An 8,228-nucleotide genomic window follows, 5' to 3' on the forward strand; every position below is an offset into this window, starting at 1 on the left:
ATTACCATTAGAAAGAAATTCTGACTTGTAAGGCTAAGGTTTGTAAAATCTGTTCGTGCTTTGATCCAATGATTAAGATTGGTTCAGTCATTCTGTTGGGGAATGTAGCATGCAATTTCAAAAAAATTCCTACGCTCACGCAAGATCTATCTAGGAGATGCATAGCAACGAGAGGGGAGAGTGTGTCCACGTACCCTCGTAGACCGAAAGCGCAACGAGGAGGGCTGGGGGTATGCTTTTGCTCGGTTGTTGTTGACGAGTGCTTCTTATTGGCGCCTACTTCGCCGGTTAGGAGAACTGGCACTCACGCACCTCCGCTCTTGGGCCGGCCCAAGTAAAAAGTTGTGAATGTTGTTAGAAGAACTCGCTCGCTCAAAAAAGGGCATGTTTCGGTCGGTTTTTTTATTTCCTTGGTTCACTCGGTTTCCAGATGACCAACCGCTGTTTACCGTTGATGAGGACCCATGTTGACTATTGACTTTTCAAAAAAGTTCAAAAAATAAAACTAAAAAAGTTCAAGAATTTGAAAAAACGTTAATGCAATAAAAAATTCACAAAAAAGAAAAAGTTCATAATTTTGAAAAAAATCATGAATCTAAAACAAGTTTGTGAATTTGAAACAGTAATTGATGAATCTGAAAAAGTTTTGTAATTTGGAAATTTTCAAAGAAAACTGATAAAAAGTTCATGAAATTGCAAAAAAACTTCATGGATTTGAACAAAACAATGTTCATGAATTTGAACAAATTTCATCAATTTCGAAACAAAAAAATATGGATTTGAGAAAAGTTCACGTGTTTGATGGAAAAGGTTCACGAATTTAAGGTAAAAAGTTCAAAAAAATTGATTTTTTAGTGAATTTGACTAAAAGTTCTCAAAAAAGTCATGAATTTGAGAAGTTCGTGTATTTTAGAAGGAAATAAAAATAAAAATACAAAGAAAATGAAGAGAAAAAAGAATATACAAAAAGAATGCAAAATCAGGAAAGCTAGAAGAATATGTAAAACAATAGAAAAACAGCCAGGAATGCTGGCGTTTTCTTGAGGTCCTATACGAGAGTCTGCACAAGAGTGGCGTCAAGATACCGGAGTCTGCAGAAGCGAGTGGCGTCAAGATAAGCTAGCGTTTTCTTGAGGGAAATATCTAGTTAACTCTACATTCCGTAACCAAACAACTTTAGGTCTTGTTGGCGCATCATAACAACATATAACAATAGGGTCTGTCTATATCTCATGTAGATGTGAGATATTATATCACATCTAAGATGATTCCTGGTCCTTTTGTTGACAAATTTCTTTGCTTGTTTTGTTTTTTCCTTCTTTAATTATCCAGCTCGCCCGCTATTTCACTTTTTTTTGTCTCGGTTCCTGCAAAAAAGACGCAAAATGTAGCGGGCATATTGCAAGAATCAAACTGCCAACATCAGACAGCAAAGCACGCTCTTGTAGCCACTAGAACTAACGACTATTGTTGGCTTAAGGTAAACATGAATAGTTAATAACTCAATGTATCGTCAGATCTGGAAACCTTTTTTGAACATTTATTGAAAATTTGTGAATACATTTGAAAATTCTAAATATTTTTTGAAAATGCATAGAATTTTTGGAACTCCGAACATTTTTTGAAAAGTGTGAACAAATACTTGTAATTCTGAACATTTTTTGAAATATGAACAATTTTTGAAAAAACAATTTTTTTTGTGAAAACCTGAACACTTTAGCAAAACCACATTTTTCCGAAAATGGGGACATTTTTTAAAATTCCCGAATGTTTTTTGCAAACCTGAAATTTAAATGGAAACATGTTTCGACATTAAACATTTCTTATATACAAACCAAACTTTTTAGCGTAGGATGAAATACTTTTAATATACGATAAACATTTACTTTAACAAACTAAACTTTTTAGTGTATAGTGAACCTTTTTAACTTTTTAGTGCGTATTTGTATGCGTTGATTGTCGTGTAGCCTTTTATACCTTGGCCTTGCATATATGCACGTACTAATATCTACCTTGACATGCACGTGTATCCTACGAATAACAAAAAAACTCTACATTCCAAAAATGAATTATAGGGCTTAGTCACGTAAGAGACAAAAAATCAGCCTATTTTGTCAGTTGACGATGGACTTGCAACTGGGTTGAAAAAAAACACAAGTCCAGTTGCGAGTACATGATGGACATGCAACAGGGAAAAGAACAAACAACGGGCTCAGTTGCGAGTTGATGATGGACTTGCAACCGGGAAAAAAACAAACTACGGGCGCAGTTGCGAGTCGAGGGTGGACTTGCAACTGAGACAAAACAAAGTCGCCCCCCCCTCCGAGTTGCGAATCGAGAGTGGGATTGCAATTGGGACAAAAAAGACCAGGGCTCAGTTGTGAGTCAATGATGGACTTGCAACGGAAGAAAAAAGGTCGCACCCCAGTTGTGAGTTGATTGTGGACTTGATTCTTGGAGAAAATATTTGTGCTCCAACTACGAGTCGAGGGTGGACTTGCACGTGGGACAAAAAAAAGGTCGGGCCCTAATTGCGAGTTGAACATGTACTTACAACTGGGATAGATAGAAGATCAGACCCTAGTTGCGAGTCGAGGACGGACTTGCAACTGGGACAAAAAAAAGCTCAGGCCCAGTTGCGAGTTGAGCGTGGACTTGTATCTGGGACAAAAAAAGTTTGTCCCATTGCGGGTCGAGGTTGGACTTGCAACTAGGAAAAAAGAGGTTGGTTCATAGTTGCGAGTCGAGGATGGACTTACATCTTGGACAAAAAAGGTTTGGTCCAATTGCGAGTGGAGGTTAGACTATCAACTCGGACAAAAAAAGTGAGCGGGTGGTGGACTTGCAACTGGGACAAAAAAAGTTGTGCCCTAGTTGTGAGTCGAGGGCAGACTTGCAATTGGGACTAAACAATATCAAGTTGTAGTTGCGAGTCAATGGTGGACTTACAACTAAGACAAATGAAAGGATCGATATGGTAGACTAGAGGGGGGGTGAATAGGCAACTAACAATTTTTAGCTTTTCTTTAACAATTTAAACTTTGCATCAAAGTAGGTTGTCTAGATATGCAACTAGGCGAGCAACCTATATGATGCAACAAGGATAGGAACACAAACAAGCAAGTGATATGAAACAAATAAGCTTGCACAAGTAAAGGCACGAGATAACCAAGAGTGGAGACGGTGGAGACGAGGATGTGTTGCCGAAGTTCCTTCCTTTGAGAGGAAGTACGTCTCCGTTGGAGCGGTGTGGAGGCACAATGCTCCCCAAGAAGCCACTAGGGCCACCATATTCTCCTCATGCCCTCACACAATGCGAGATGTCGCGATTCCACTATTGGTGCCCTTGGAGGCGGCGACCGAACCTTTACAAACAAGGTTGGGGCAATCTCCACAACTCAATTGGAGGCTCCCAACGACACCACGAAGCTTCACCACAATGGACTATAGCTTCGCGGTGACCTCAACCGTCTAGGATGCTCAAACACCCAAGAGTAACAAGATCCACAAGGGATTAGTGGGGGGAATCAAATTTCTCTTGGTGGAAGTGTGGATCGAGGCCTTCTCAACCACTCCCGAACAAATCAACAAGTTTGATTGGCTAGGGGGTGAGATCGGGCGAAAATGGAGCTTAGAGCAATAATGGAGCTTAGGGTTGGAAGAGATAAGTCAACGGGGAAGAAGGGGACCCCTTATATAGTGTAGGACAAAGATCCAACCGTTACCCACCAACCAGCCCGCGCCCAGCGATACTACCGCATGGCCATGCGGTACTACCGTACTGGCCCGCGGTACTGCCACAACCCCAGCGACAGCAAGGTCAGATCTGACGCGCAGGAGCTGAGGGTGGTACTTCTGCAAGCGCGGTGCTACCGCGCGCTCCATTCGGTACTACCGCAAGGCAGAAATCCCCTAGCCAGGGGGGAGGAAACATCCATGCCTACTTCCGCAAAGAAATGGAAGAAGTAAAAATCCGACACAGTAGTACTGCCGAGGGGCGGTACTACTGCCTGACAGCATAGCGCAGTACTACCGCGGAGCGAAAGTGGTACTATCGCGGTAGGTGCGGATGTAAAAAATTACATCCGCCCCTACTACCGCGAAGGAGCGGTACTAGCCTGGTGGGCAGCGGTAGTGCAGCTCCAGGGGAGCGGTACTACCGTGGGCACCTGCGGTACTACCGCGCCACCGCACGGTACTATCGCTGATGCCTACGGTACTACCGCTTTCCTGGGAGCAGTACTACCGCGACCCAACTCAGCAGCCAGAACCAGGGAGGCGAGAAAGCGGAGGAAGCTCCAAGGGAAAAAGGAGGGGACAAGAAGGAGACGCGTACGTGATGATTCCACCCAAACCTTTCCAACGCGGACCCCCTCTTAATAGTACGGCTTTCCTACGACTCAAATCCACCAATAAGAAACGTAGAAAAGATGTCGTCTTCAACAGTCTTCGAGGGGCACCCAACCGTCTTGTGCCTAGCGATGAAATGTCTGGGATACTCAAGGCACACGATTAGTCCGCAAACGCGTTGTCATCAATCACCAAAACACCTTAGTTATAAATATGCCCTTACAATCTCCCCCTTTTTGGTGGACTGGTGACAATACGGGATTTGCACAAGGGAAATAATATTAAGTAACCGCAAACCCCTCCTCTCTAGAATATAGACGGGCCCCCCTAGATGTGTGCCACCTAGATGAGTGCTTTGGACTGCACGGCACACATACTAGGATCAAAGCTCCCCCTATATTATAGAGACAAGGCATATCTATCACTAGACAAGATAGCACAAACATAAGTTAACTAAGATAGATAGAGTGCATATGTCTTACACCATATGTAGGATAGGTCTAGAAGGCACAAACCAAACAAAAGCAAACGAGGTCCAAACGACAAAGCAAACAAACACACCAAGCACAACACAACGCAAATCCCTACTCTCTCTCCCCCTTTGGCATCGAGACGCCAAAAAGGCAGAGAGAAGACCTACACACACGGGTGGCTCAGGCAGAGAAGTCGTCCCACTGCTCCTCGTGCTCCTCATCAGACTTAGTGGCGAGGATGGTCTCCTCGATGTCTTCCTATGAACTGGTCCACTTGTATCCCTGCTTTGACATCCAGGCAGCCTCAGGTGTGATGACGTCCTCAGACCCGCCAGACACATCCTCTCCAAAGAGCCTCATAACCTTCTTGTCACGGCGGCGACTCTCCTTGTCTGCCATGTGAGCCCTGTACTGTCCCTTTGCCTGCATGCAGAAGAGTCTTCATTTTGTCCTTTAACTTCTTGGCCCACGATGTCTCAGAGGAAGCTGTGGTGGACCTAGCAGCACGGTCCTCAACAATATTCTCAGCAGCAGCCTCCTCCTCACCAGCAGCCCTCCTAGCAGAAGAGGCCTCAGCACGGGTAGTGGTGTTGGCCCAGTTGGGCTTGACGCGGATGCTGATGGACTCATGGTGAATCCAGTTTTGAGCAAGGAACTCATCACCAGGGTACATTTTCTCCCAAGTGGTGGAGAGCAGCAGAAACAGGTACAGTCCATAGATAGGTACCTTGCGAGTGAACACCGCAAACCGAAGCTCACACCACATGATGTGTGAGACATCAAGTGGCTGAGTCTGAGATGAACATGCCTCTGCACACAGCAGCCTAGATAGGCATGGACCTTGTCCTTGTCGCCAATGCGTGGGAACAGAGTGTTGCAGAAGATGTGATGCATGATATCCAGAAAGGAGTTCAACACCCAAGTTGACTTGCCATTGGGGAGCACCTTCTCAACAAGGAAAGGCTGAAGCAGGTTCTTGTTGGCAGACTCAGAGTTGGCGTGGGGGCGAACACCAACGGGGGTGTGAAGCCCGTCATCAGGAATGTGAAGCAGATCCATGAACTCTTTCCATGTAGCAGACAGCTGACGGCCGTTGGTCATCCAGGTTATCCTCCGCTCATCCCCGGGATGAGAGTACACTGAGGCAAAGAACTGACAGATAAGCTCAGGGTCATAGTCAAGGTGAAAGGAGATCACCGGCTCAATAACAAACTGCTCCACCAAGTCCAGAGCCTCTCCAAAATAGTCACGAAACTTGTCCTTCCGCATGTGATGCATGTCGATCCACTTGACATCCACGAAGGTATTCTGCTTGCTCTTGATCACATCCAGATAGATGAGAGCCTGTTGCTTGGTCCAGAACAACTCGGTGCCTCTGAGGATAGCCCGAGGATTCACATAGGGATTGATCCTCCGGCGTTCGACATACTCAGAGACTAAAATCTCGTCCATGCCCTTAGCAGGTTCCTTTTGCTTGCTGGCAGTGGTCTTGACATTGCGCTTGGGGGCATTGGAGCCCTCTGGGGCTTCATCTTGGGGATTGCGCAGACGCTTGGAGCCAGTGTCACGACTGGGATTGGAACGGCGAGAGCCACCACCTGAGACACAAAACGCAAAACACCCACGACAAACAAGAGGGATCAATGCAAAGACCACAACAAAGCAAAAGAAACATGCAGAAAGCACACAAGATAATTGCCTAGAGAGAGATTTGACCCCTACGGTAGTACTGCTAAGTGCTGCGGAACTAAGATAGTAGTACCTCTCTTAGACGCGGTAGTACCGTGTAAGGTCACGGTAGTACCGGGTCTAGGAGCGGTAGTACGAGCTTAGTGCCTTAGCTAGCGAGGTAGTACCGCGTCTGATGAGCGGTAGTACCGCACGAGCGGTAGTACCGCACATGAGGCACGGTAGTACCGCACCGCGTCAGATCCGAACAAGTTCAAATCTGAGAAAAGCCCGCGAAACCGCGGCGGTACTACGGTTGGACAAATCTACCACAAGACAACATATCAAGTATGATTCCTACGCAACACGACTCTCCTACATCCTACTCTTGCATAGATTTGGCCTAAAATCTCAAGAACAACAAGCATCTCCCCAAAAACCTAGAAGTGAGAGAACAACCAAGAAAAAGAGGGATTTGGGGAAAAACCTTGGTCCATGGCAAGAGGAAGTGGTGGGGAACGATCCCACCGGTCGGAATCCGGGGAGAGTGGCCAGAGACGGAGAACCGGCGAGGGCCTCCGGCGCTGTTCTTGAGCAAGAGAGAGAGAGAGAGAGAGAGAGAGAGAGAGAGAGAGACGTGGGGAGAGAGACAAGTGAATGGGTATGGGGAGTTGGAACTCCCCTGCCCGAGTCATAACCCCCACGCTCCCTCGACGGCGTGGTAGTACCGTGCCCCATCGCGGTAGTACCGCTCGGCGCGGTACTTCCGAAGTACCGCACCTGAGCGGTAGTACCGCGCTATGGCGCGGTAGTACCGTGCCTCTCAAAGCGGTAGTACCGCGGCAAGCCGTGGTAGTACCATGGGCTCAAGAAGATGCACGTTTCAAGCACACAAAAAACGGGGTCTTTGCACAAACACTCCGAGGCAACACGACACCACAAGACCATGCTACACACAAAGGCAGAAAGGCACACGACAAAACGAAACAACCACGAGACACCACCTCTCCAAAGAGAGGGCGGTGGCCGTAGCCACCTATGTTTGAGTCAATTGGTATGGCACCGCGAAGAATTATCCTTGGGTCCATGACCAAAACTCGTCTTTGAAGCACAAGTACCATCAAACATGGCTAATGTGAAAGACTTGATCAATTTATGCATAATGGGGGGAGGGAGAGTTCATTGAGAGAACAACACTCCCCCTATGTCCATGCCTACATCTAGACAAGACAACACGTTGAGTATGGTGGGGTGTGCAAGGGTTCAAGCAACATTGCTCGAATCAATGATATTTAGCTCATGCCTTAAGTCGTGAAATCTTGCTTCATCCAAGGGCTTCGTGAAAATATCTGCAAGGTTATCATGAGTGTTGACATAGTTGAGCTCGATCTCTCCCCGCCTAATGTGATCCCGGATGAAGTGATACCGGATCTCGATATGCTTCATCTTGAAGTGTTGCACCGGGTTGAGAGAGATCTTGATGGCACTTCCATTGTCACACCAAAGAGGCACTTTGTCACAAATGACACCGTAATCCTTTAAAGTTTGCCTCATCCATAAGAGTTGTGCACAACAACTACCGGCCGCCACATACTCCGCTTCGGTGGACGAGAGAGACACACAACTTTGCTTTTTGGAAGACCAACTTACCAAAGAGCAACCAAGGAATTGGCACCCTCCGGAAGTGGACTTCCTATCCACTTTGTCTCCCGCCCAATTGGAATCCGAATACCCTAC

The sequence above is a fragment of the Triticum aestivum genome, chromosome 4A, assembly GCF_018294505.1.
Source record: "Triticum aestivum cultivar Chinese Spring chromosome 4A, IWGSC CS RefSeq v2.1, whole genome shotgun sequence".
In the NCBI taxonomy this organism is placed as follows: domain Eukaryota; kingdom Viridiplantae; phylum Streptophyta; class Magnoliopsida; order Poales; family Poaceae; genus Triticum; species Triticum aestivum.